This window comes from Vidua chalybeata, chromosome 11 (assembly GCF_026979565.1).
Source record: "Vidua chalybeata isolate OUT-0048 chromosome 11, bVidCha1 merged haplotype, whole genome shotgun sequence".
In the NCBI taxonomy this organism is placed as follows: Eukaryota; Metazoa; Chordata; class Aves; order Passeriformes; family Viduidae; genus Vidua; species Vidua chalybeata.
This window is the reverse complement of record NC_071540.1, coordinates 3,793,308-3,805,365: the sequence shown is the minus strand read 5'-3', so window position 1 is coordinate 3,805,365 and position 12,058 is coordinate 3,793,308.

The window sequence follows — 12,058 nt, the reverse complement described above, 5'->3', positions numbered from 1 at the left end:
CAGTTTGTTCAAAACTCTATAACATTGGAAGTCAAAAGCAAATGTCCCATTTTTGCTTTTTGAAGAAACATGAGGCAGTGCCTTTCACCTTGCCAAGGTTGGAAGAACCAGAAAGATTTTCAAATTAAGATATATGCAGGCTGAAAAAAAAATAGATTAATTCCATACTTTATTCAGTCAGCTGTTGAATTAATGGGTCTTTTTATGAATCCCTTGCACCAGGCCAGATTACACCAAATTCACAGGAAGTGCTCTGTGGTTGCTCCATCCCTGGAAATGTCCAAGGCCAGGTTAGATGGGGCTTGGAGCAGCCTGGGATAGTGGAAGGTGTCCCTGCCTATGGCAGGGGAATGAAATTTGATGATTTTAAGGATCCTTCCAACCCAAATCCTCCTATGATTCCATGATTCTATGATTTTTTAAACAACTAATGACTATTCAGCTAAGTCTGACATAAAAATGTCTACTACATGATTGATTTTTATAAAACCAAAACCTCTGGAAATCCCAAAGGCAAGATGATTATCACAGAACAGAGTTCTATATCAGAACAGTCAGAATTTCTTAATTCTTGAAGGAATGAGCCATTTTACACAAAAAGGCTCATCTGTAACCTCAGGTTACGCTATGGCTTAAAGAAAAAAAAAAGGCAGAAAAAAAGTAGCCTCACAGTGCTGAGTATCAGCAAGTTGGAGGTGGTGACAGAGAACAAGACATTCAGAGAGAGTGAGGAGTCATTCCCACTAGATAATGCATGACGTTTAATCAGCCGTGTCACCAACTGGAGGTAGCGTGCAAGAGTTAAGCATTAATAGGATAAATCTGTCCTCTTCTATTTCAGTCTTGAAAAGAACTGCATTTGAGATGGTTTAAACAGATAATTTTTAAAAGATCAAGAGCAAGACCTAATAAGTAACACTCCATTAAAGATAGAGCAATTAGAAGTTAGCGAGATACCACACAACCCCAAGTTTAATATCAGCATTGTAGAAGAAACAGCATAATCATGGGTAAGGACACCAGCAAGACCTTGCAGTCAGATTGAAAAAAAACTTCTATTTTTATCTTCAACAACTTCAGAGAGCTGTTTCTCTCTGGTTTTCTATCACTGTAAGTGTAGACAACATTATTTCTACAAATAGCCACAGTGTGCGGAAACCCTGTCATTTCATTTTGTAGTCAAAAGAAGTCTGAACATTAAAAAGAATGCAAATATAACATATGCTGCCTTGTATTTTCACCTCTGTCCTCCTTCAAAGTATAGACTATTCATAACAAAAATTTTGGAATACTGCAATAGAAGCAGTGTTAAGATCTTCAGAAACAAAATTATGAAACATGAGAGAGAGGGTGGCACATGATCTTTCTTGTGCCAAGTGGGTTTCTATTCAAAACAGATCAGGACATGGATGAATATTTCCATGGAAGATAATGGGACTTGAAGTCACTTTGAAGCAGCAGAACTAATAGACTCCAGTGAGGTCAAATCAATTGAAGTGAAGCAGAGAGCCTGGCCCACAGTTTTACCACTGTGAAATATTGTCTGTGTCAGAAAGGTCAAGAGATTGATTAATTTTAGGTAAATATCCAAACTTACTACCTCAAGTCATTCATAGATACCTTGCAACTAGGTTAGCTAATAAAAGTAACTACTGAATAAGGAGAGGATCACCAGTTTCTAGCTCAATTCTCCTTTTAGCTTGTCTTAACCAAAGTTGTATCACAGTAATTGCAAATGACTTTACTATCATTAACATCATTAAACTTCATGGAGAAAGCAGTCTGCAGGGACATTAAAATAAAATCAACTATGCAAAATTAAAAGACTCAACAACTCTTCTTTAAGGCAGTGTGATACTAATTAACAACAATTGCTTTCTGGTTGAGAATTTCTCCTGGCTGTGTAAATCAGGGGAAATGCTCTGTTGTAGTTTAGAGCAGACAAATCTGGAAAAGAAGGGAAAAAGCCCAATCACACCTACATTCCAACAAAAACAGGTAAACAGTGCAGTTCAGGGAAAAGGTATTGGAATGCAAACCCTTCTCAGCCAGGACACAAGATTTACACAAAACCCTTGGGGTCTCAAGATACCGATTAAGGAAAGAACCAAAATTTCAGAATAGTCTTCTGGGTGAGCACCAGGAGTTGCCAGCATAGCTCTTGATGAAGGCTTTCCTCACTCATCTCAGTTTTGGCTGCTCCTTACACCTTGTGTCAAGATGTTTGTCCTTTCTGTAACTGGTGCTCTGCTCTGTGTGTGGAATGAATGCAGCACTAAGGAAAATAATAGGGGCTGCAGTTTCCCTGTCTTTACTCCTTCATTTGCCCTCTTGAGATAAAAGCAATAACCGTTCTATAATTTTTATGAAAAAATATACTGCCGTTATTTGATAGGATTAAATATAGGATCATGTTTAAACTTATTTTTCATAATTGCAAACCAAACTTTTACCTTGCTTTAGAAACAGTTGAAACTTTTAAGCTCTCCTGAATTTTTTATCTTCTGCCTATTGAGAAAGAATAGCAACTATGCAGATAAGAAAAGGACATCTCTGGCAATCCACAGTACCAAACCTCACAGCCAGCAGGGAGAATGATCTGTCAGAAACTGAACCAGAATTCAGACAGTACAGAAGGGTCTTACTCCAGATGAACAACAGCTACGGAAGGAGGCTTAGAGTTAATATTAGCTAAACCAATCTTAGGATGAATTATGATCATTATAATGATCAAGTTGTTATTTCAATTGCTTCCTTAAATACAGAACAAATATGGGACTTGTCTAAAAGTAATGAGTTGTGTTTATTTGTGGGGAGTACATTTTTAGTAACTGAGTGGATAGAGTTCTTCAGCTCACAGCAAAGCACTTCTTATTTGGACTATATTATCACTGCAAGATTCATCTCTTTCAGACTAATCTGTCATGACTTTAACAGGAGGGGTTTCTCTGGTTTTAGCTCTTAATGTAAATAAACATTAAGATGTGGAAGATATGAAGGCAACAATTTCTAATAAGTACTTTTAGCTACACAGTGGGTTATAGAGATTTTTTAAATTTAGAGCACCAAACACTTAAATCTCACTCGCATTAAAGAAAAAAAGAAGGGAAAATATTTATGCAATAGTGCATTGTCAAAGAAAGAATATTTAGACACCTTCAGTCCTTAATTGCAGCACTTAATATCACCAATAGAATGTTGTTTTAGTAAAACAAGTATTTCTTGGAATAACAGTAAAGTAACAGAACTGCTTAAGTGGCTGAGGCTGTACAATCTCTGGGAGACTGACTCAGGTGAAATTCTGGTATCTTTTATCAGCATCCTGACAATAACAACACCTTCAGTGGGATGCTGGACACAGTGTTGGAGCCTGGGCTGCTCCTCCTTCCAGAGCAGATGCCACAACCTCATCCTTTAGAGAACCATCTTTCATTGTTGGCACAAGACTCTTGAGAAGATAAACCAAAGCCTGACACCCACATAAACCTGGAGACAGCCTTCAAGAGGAGTCAGCTCTGATATCCCCCAGTGTGGCAGCTGGACAGAGCCAACCCCATAGCACAGAAGAGAGCATCCTCAAAAACACAAAGCAACTTTTGCTTCTGCCAGGAAAGGTTGGACCAGATGATCCTTGAAGTCCCTTCTAACCTGGCATTCTAGGATTTTCATCATACCAGTGTGGAAATGGGTTCATTAGAAAAAGGCAAATTTCTCTTTTGAGTGGGTGCCTAGTAGGTGGTCTCCCGAAACAATGCCCAGGAAGGTGCTTAGAGCTGATCCAAACAGGTACGAGTGACCCTGTCCTCTGCCCACTCCAACAGTGGAAGGGAGAATCCTTCCCTCTCCAAGGACTCGGTCCTGTTTGCACCACCTCACACTGAACAGAGGCAGAGACACCTCAAGGCCATCCTTGCTCAGTCTACTTCACTCCTGAAATTCCCCACAAACTCCTCTGACACCCTCAATGTCTTCTGTCCTACAACTGTGCACTTTCAAGCTCTCTTCAACCAACTCTCTCTGCAAAACAAACAGCTTTGCTTTCCTTTCTCCGTGCTGTGTATCCTTCCCAGCTACTGAAGAAACCCCCCCCAAAAAAAGGTGTAAAGAGCTGTGGTCTTCTCTTACTTCAGGAAACATAAGAGCTCAGAGCTCAGAAGAAAGATGTTGGACTAGAACAGCAGTTCCACAAGACTGGAATTTTCCATGCATATCCATGGTAAACACAACAACTGAAGCCTAAAAGAGCTGCAAGAGTAGCACAAGAGCTGAGCTGAAAGCAGCCAACGCCAGGCTCCTCAGCCACACATTTGATTTGTCCTCCCATCCTAGATTACAGCTTTGCTCCAGCCTGCTCTGTGCAACTCTGAGCTTCATTTGTTCTGTACCAAGCAATATCATTTCTTGAGATTCTGCTGGTTCCTAATGATGTAGAATATAACATGGCACTCCTGAATGCAGTAAAGAAATATGCAAAAGAGAAAATGCCAAACTTTGAAAGAAAACCCCGTCTTAGCACACTATTAGACTAATCATGTGAAAATGTTTATTTGCCATGAAGTCAGAGCTATTAAACAAATTGGTCCATTCTGCAGTGCCAGAGTATTCTCACATGGGTTGCAAGATTTCTTTAAAATTATGTTGAAAAAGACACATTCAGCTAATGAAATTAATGAGCTTTAATACTCCCTTGAAGTACAGGTTTTCAGCACAAATTTGCTTCATTATCACAGCTCTGTAAACCTTGTAATGCATAATGGTCACTGATCCTGCCCAGAACACAGTGAAACATGGCAAAAGTTTAATTGTACATGCACCTACATTTTAAAGCAAATAAGGCAGTCTCCAAGGCTATTAATATAACAGATGCCTTTTATAATTAAAGGGATAATGTCCAAAGATTAGCTGGAAAGTATTTTAATTAAAGTTAGTAAATTACTGTTGAAGTCATCATTACATGGAAATTCAATTAAAATTAGATCCTTAATTCTGCAGCAGCACAGCAACAACAGTAAGTATCCCCACATTTTTGTCACATACAGCACCCCATCTCACATGCTGAAGCACCTGATTTGGTACAAGTTTTCCTCATTTCTGTAATGCTTTATTGTACAGAAAAGAGCCAAAGCTGGTGCACTGTTAAATAGTTTTTATTTTTCTCCCTGCCGTTCTCAAGCAGGAGACCTTTTAAAATCTCATCTCCAAAGAGGAGCACTCACATAAAAAGTAATTTTAATGAGTTTATAAAAATATATTCACAGAAAATACAGCATTAGCCCTGGAAAACCCTTTCTACGGCAGTGTTTGAGTGAATGGGTAAAGAGGCACTGAAGGACTCAATAACTTCTCTTGAATGCATCAGCAGTACAAATACAAATCCATTACAGGAAGTCTATCTAAAAGTGTATTTCAATAGCTCAGTTTAGGAAAGGTTTACAAGGTCTTTGGATGGTACAAAGTGACTCTGGCAAGTAGTTAACATAACTAACTATAAGAACACATTTTTCTTCTAGACAGAGGAAAGATTAAGGTCATCTGTTCATTTTTTTAATAATGAGCTGAGGAAGAGCATCCACTTTTTGCCTACTTTGTCAGTTTTATTAGACATCAGACTGCACTCCTACAGTTTGCTTTCTGTATCACTAAGTTATCTCTTCAGCACTCTCCAGACCATCCGCAGGCTGAAAAAGGTCAGTCAAATGCAGAGTTTAAGCAAACAATCGCGTGGATGTAGCCTGTCGAGCACTAAAGTGAAATCCTTGAAGGAACACGAGCAGTCCTTTGCTCACCACAAGCCTGAAATTAGATTTGCAGGTGGTACCCCTGCAAATCAGGAAGCATCAAATGCCCAAGTTTTTGGGCTATAAGTCAGAATACGTGATAGGAAAGGGTTTAGGGCAATGATCACATGCACATGGCTAGAGGAGCTGGGAACTAGAAGTAAAGCTATTTTACTTTGCTGAATAGAAACTCCCAAAGGTAAATTTAAAAGCACATACCAGCTTATAATTGCTATGGCATGGATAGCAACTTGAAGTGGTGATCAGAGGGATGGAGCAGCTCTGCTGGCAGGAAAGGCTGGCACAGCTGGCATTGCTCACCTGCACAGGAGAAGCTTTGGGCTGAGCTCAGGGTGGCCTTTGCAGGGCCTGAAGGAGCTGCAGGAAAGATGGAGAGAGACAATTGCCAAGGGCTGGAGGGACAGGAGCCAGGGAATGGCTCCCAGTGCCAGAGGGCAGGGCTGGGTGGGCAATTAGGAATTGTTCCCTGGCAGGGTGGGCAGGCCCTGGCACAGGGTGCCCAGAGCAGCTGGGGCTGCTCCTGGATCCCTGGCAGTGCCCAAGGCCAGGCTGGACACTGGGGCTGGAGCAGCCTGGGACAGTGGAATGAGCTTATTTTAAGATCCCTTTCAAACCAAACCAGTTTATGATTCTCTGAAATGTCTCCTTTAAGAATAAATTGATGCACTACTGATCCCTTCAACTGCTAGATTAGAATTACTGCTCCTGCAATGCGGGGAGAGCACAGATTTGGGAGAGCACAGATTAGGCTGTCAAAGCTGCCCAACAAACACAATCCACTTCAGGACTCCAGAGTTTACTGCATGACCTGCACATCCATGGCAGAAATACCTCACATTGAGCCAAAAGCTGAGATATACCACAGAGATAAGCATATATCTAAATGCACTGTCAGAAATATTATTGATTTTTGTAGCCTCAGAATTTGTCCAACAAAATGACTCTCTTTTCACTGGTTTTGACCAGCTCTGTTGACTCCACTTACAAGAGTGTCTTTGCATTTCAAAACAGGTGTTTAGTGGGGATATAGGGAGGGACCCATCAGGAAACAGCATACATTAAACTGCTGCAATCAAGAAAGCTGTGTTAATAGCACTGGCAATGCTGAAACTGCCTTTCATGTTTGTTTGCTGCAGTCTTAAAATATATATTGAAAATGTAAAAGCATCCTTTCTCCATCTTTCTCTCAGCACTGGATATATTTTGTAACTAGACTTGCTTGGAAAATTCTTGCCAGCATTTTTAACCTTTTTGCTACTGAGGCTTCTGCCAAGACCTTCATTATACCATTCCCAATTACCCAGAAACTTAACAATTTCTACCAGTTTGAACTTATCTCTTGTGATATATTTCTTGCTTTCTCAATAGCAGGATACTAATTAGCATTTAACATTTACTTAATACATTCTGTTAGAGCAAAATGAATTACGATCTTTATTAACCTGAACTGAGAAATTATGAAATTGTCTATTCAATCCCTGGGTATATTCACTGCATTTCTATTGTGTCGGTTTTCTTAGGATTCTACTATATTTTCCTCACAGTAGGATAATGAGTCTACTAAATTGCTATCTGCAATAAATTTCTTGTGAAATGATTCAGTTTCCTTTTTTCCACTCTTTCATTTTATGCTTTGAATAGAGAACCCTAGAGTGAGATAGAGATTGCAAAGAAAAAACAATTCAGAGAAGGGAAATCACTAGAGTTTGGAAGAGGATAAACCCAAAAGGTTCAAGGATTATAAATGCACCAGCTGGTCATTTCAGCTGTATTCACATCATGTCCTATGCTGAAATACATTTGGTAACTGTCAATAGTGCCATAAGCTTTCATAGAATTGTTCTGCCTCTCTCCAGGTGTGACTCTGACCACTCTGCCCAGAAGCACATCCCCCATTTACAGTGACCTGACTCTCCTCTCTGCAGACCCCCCCACTCTCTTACGTACTCCCCATCCCTTTTTTTCTTTTCATTTTTTAGGGGAAAGCCTCTACACCTCCTGGCTGCTTTTATTCTTGTGCTTCAAACCAACTAGTTTTTGGACTAACTAGTATTTGGCAGTTAACTCCTCCCCAGAGCCACAAAACAAAGTGAGTGTTATTCAGGAACTTTGGGGATTTTTACCCTCTAAGTGTAATCCTAACGACTATAAATTACAGTGCAGAACTCCTTTAGAGGAAGACACAGTAAGCCTTCTAAAGCATTGTCTTCCACACACGGGTGCTGAGAAGATCAAGAAGAAGGTCAGTGGGATCAGAGGCTGAATAGAACACCTGAGCAGCTGACTAAGTGCAAAACCTGATGGCTAATAAATGGTCATTTAACAGATACTGAATAAAATAATATTCTGACAAAGACCAAACAAAAAAAGGAACTCCAAGAGCTTTGCTTTTCTCCTGTTCATCCAACAGAACCATCACTTTTACCAAATGTCCTGGGCTTACAGTAAATAGTTTTGTTTAGTCCTTATTACTTTCAAACTAAGCTCCATTCAAGTCAGCTTTGTAGCAGCAACATTGGCCTTGGCTGCAATGGGATACACATAAGACACCTTTTATAAAAGGGTCCCCCTCAAACACAGAGAGCTTTGTCCTTTTCTTAATTTGAACAACAAACCAGGGGGTCTAGTTGAACTGCTGATCACATCCATGTTACCTTCACGAGGAAAATGTTCCCAAAGGAGCATTTGAGTCAGTGTTTGGGCTCTCAGACAGGCCAGAGCATATAGCAGGGTAAGGCATGCCACAAAGAACTGCTTTTAGAGCCTAATTTAATATATTTCGGTGTTTCTTACTGCTGCAAGAAGAACAAACAGATATAATTCCCCGTAGTGAGGATGGCTGTGTACTTTTCCTTGAAATCATCACCTAGTTAATGACAGCTCTTTAGGTATAATTAAATTTATCCACAAAGAATTGCTGCTATGTAGAACAAGTTATCCAAACAGTATTGTTGTGTTTGGCTTTCTTTCCAGAAGGTTCAGCTAATAAAAGATGTTAAGCTTTTTTCACATAATCAAATACTAAATAATTTGTGATAAAAGGCAAAAGATATTAATTCCTGATAATCTTTCTCACCTGATTATATTTTTGTTAAGATAGTGACCGATAACAACTTGCTTGGTATTTTGGTAACAATGCTTACTCTTCAGCTAATAAACACTGTCTACCAAAAATTCTGAGGTTTTGGGTTTGTTTTGGGGATATTTTTGGGGTTTTGTCTCATGTAAGCTTTTTAAAATCATGGTTTCCAACAGTTTTGATGATAAAAAGCAATACACAACAGGTAATGGAACAGCCAGTATATTCTGCTTTTCCAGTAACATTTTTAAACAGAAGATTCAGGCAACAAAACTCCATCTTTTCCTCACAAGGAGATGAAACTGAACACAAGAAAATCTCTGAAGATATGGAGATTCAGATGCATTGTTTGTGTGTAAAAGAGAATCCAGTTAATGAAGCATCTGTGAATTTCCCCAATGGTAATCCATTTTACCATCCTTAGTTATTACTTTTGGAGGATAAAAAACAATAGTAAAAAGTTAAGAAATTGGTTAAAATCCAAATAAGACCAATTTTGAGAACTCCAGGATCTCATCCATGGAAAGGCTGGTCATGGAAGCACTGCAGCCTGATTTTGGAACAAGATACCTAAGCTTGACCTACATTACCTTTTAAGCTTCTAGACCTTTCCCTCACCCCTTTATGATTTATTTTAAGTATTTTTAAGCTTTGCAGCTCAGACTGTGCCTGCTCTTCCCTCTCAGGACAGAATTTCCTGAGGATCCAACAGCCTCCATCATAAAACCCTTCTACAACCTTACCTACTTCATTTATTGTCATGGAGTTGGGCAGTGTCAGGGTATGGAGGGAGCAGGATGAGGATCCAACAGATTTAGGAAAATGTTAAAACAGACTTGATGCAGATGCATTCAAGCACGTCCTTCCCTATTCACTCCAGGGGAAAAAAGACATTGTAAAAGGAGAACAGTTCTGCGAAAACACTAAGAACCACTCTTATATACAGCTATTAATTCAGTGATTGATTTCTGCTTGTTCTGGCTCACAAAGTCATTCAGAGAGTTGCTCCGACTTAAAATACTGCACTAATAAAGATAAGACACTAAATTTCAACAGAATTTAATTTTAAGTAAAATGACTAAAATTTATCTTGTCTTACTTTGTTAAAGGTAGAGCAGAGCTACATATGATTACACTTTTTAGTACTAAGCTGATCTTCCTCCCACTCCAAAAAAATAATTAAGATTCTGTACAATCTGAGTCAGCATTCTAGTTCATTGAAAGAACTCAGCACATCAGGCCCTGTTTCTTATTCCACATTACTTTTTACTTACTTGATATAATGTGCTCTGCTAGAATATTCCCCCCCCCAAGACACGTCATCATTTCACTCTTGGCATTGGTTTTGCTTCTACTGAGCGAAAGAATCAATATCTGTATAAGCCAATTTTTAATTAAGCAAGATTCTATACAGATATTTTCTGGCTTTAATATTTATGTACATGCACAAAAAATAAATGTGTAATTATCTTCTATAAGCCATATTCAAAGCTTTCTGAAGCAAATGGGAAGACTTTTGATTTTCCTGAACTTTTGAATTATGTCCTAGAAACAAACATCACCAGAGATCTTACTCAGCCAAGTGGAAGAAAAGAGATCAATGCTCTTCTATTCTCCCTTGGCTGGTCCATCTCTGACTGCAACAGAAAGAAAATCAAATGCTAAAGAAACAGATGCTTTGATTTATTTAATGAGGACTGTGGAAAATTATCTGTCCAAAATTTTAGATAAAGATTTAGTTAAGATTTAAGATGAAGAAAAATACAGAGTTTTGCAGCAGTTTTGGAAGAGTTTCAAGGAGATTTAAAATACTATTATTTAAGATGTGGTCTCTGATGGAAGACAAAAGACAGAGTAGAGAAAAAGTGAGACAAGATTACCAAACCCAGTTATTATGTCTTGTCCCCCTCAAATATCCTTTGCTCTTATCTTTAATACCACACTGAATTAATTGGTTGTGTAACTATACAAGCCTGTAAGACTTGATAAATTGTGAAATTTAGTTTAAGGGGTGTCTCTGCAAGACCACTGCTTGAAGAATAATTACATTTTCAAATTAGAGACCACCAGGTCCTTCTCTGGTATGAAACAGAGGCACAGAGATATGAATATTCATGTAGAACCAGCTGGGGATCAGACTGGGGCAGCAGAACAAAAGTGCAGAGTTAGATTGAACCAAGATCCAGTCATTCCACTCTCCAACAGTGTGGAAAGGGCCACGACAGCCACATGAACTGGAGTTTCACTGTGTGGGTAACTCCTCACTGTTTGGTAGTGCAGGAGCCACAAAAAGGATTTTCATCAAAATATTCTCCTCACATGGTCCTAAAGGCTTGAAGGCAGAAAAGATGAGGGGATTGAGTTGCACCCTCAGCAGGTTTGCAGGTGACACAGAGCTGAGGGGGCAGGGACATTCCTGAGGGACCTGGACAAGCTCCAGAAGCGGGAATTCCCTGGGAATCTGCTGAGCTTTGCCAAGGCCGAGCGCTGGGGCTGCACCTGGGCCGGGGCAGCCCCCGGGATCCATCCAGGCTGGGGCTGAGCAGCCGGAGCAGCCCCGGGAGAGCCCTGGGGGAGCCGCGGGGCAGAGCCGGCCCTGCCCGGCCCCGAGAGCCGCCAGCCCAACCCTGCCCTGGGCTGGGCCCGGCCCGGGCAGCAGGGGAGGGGATTGTGCCCCTCTGCCCTCAGCTGAGAGCCACCTGCAGAGCTGCCCCAGCCTGGCCAGCACAGGAGGGACCTGGGGCTGCTGCACAGAGCCCAGAGGAGGCTCCAGGAGGAGCAGAGGGATGGAGCAGCTCTGCTGGCAGGAAAGGCTGGCACAGCTGGCATTGCTCACCTGCACAGGAGAAGCTTTGGGCTGAGCTCAGGGTGGCCTTGCAGGGCCTGAAGGAGCTGCAGGAAAGATGGAGAGAGACAATTGCCAAGGGCTGGAGGGACAGGACCCAGGGAATGGCTCCCAGTGCCAGAGGGCACTGGGAATTAGGAATTGTTCCCTGTGAGGGTGGGCAGGCCCTGGCACAGGGTGCCCAGAGCAGCTGGGGCTGCCCCTGGATCCCTGGCAGTGCCCAAGGCCAGGCTGGACACTGGGGCTGGAGCAGCCTGGGACAGTGGGAGGTGTCCCTGCCATGGCAGGGGTGGAAGTTGATTTACACAGTCCCTTCCAAGCCAGGCCATTCTATAA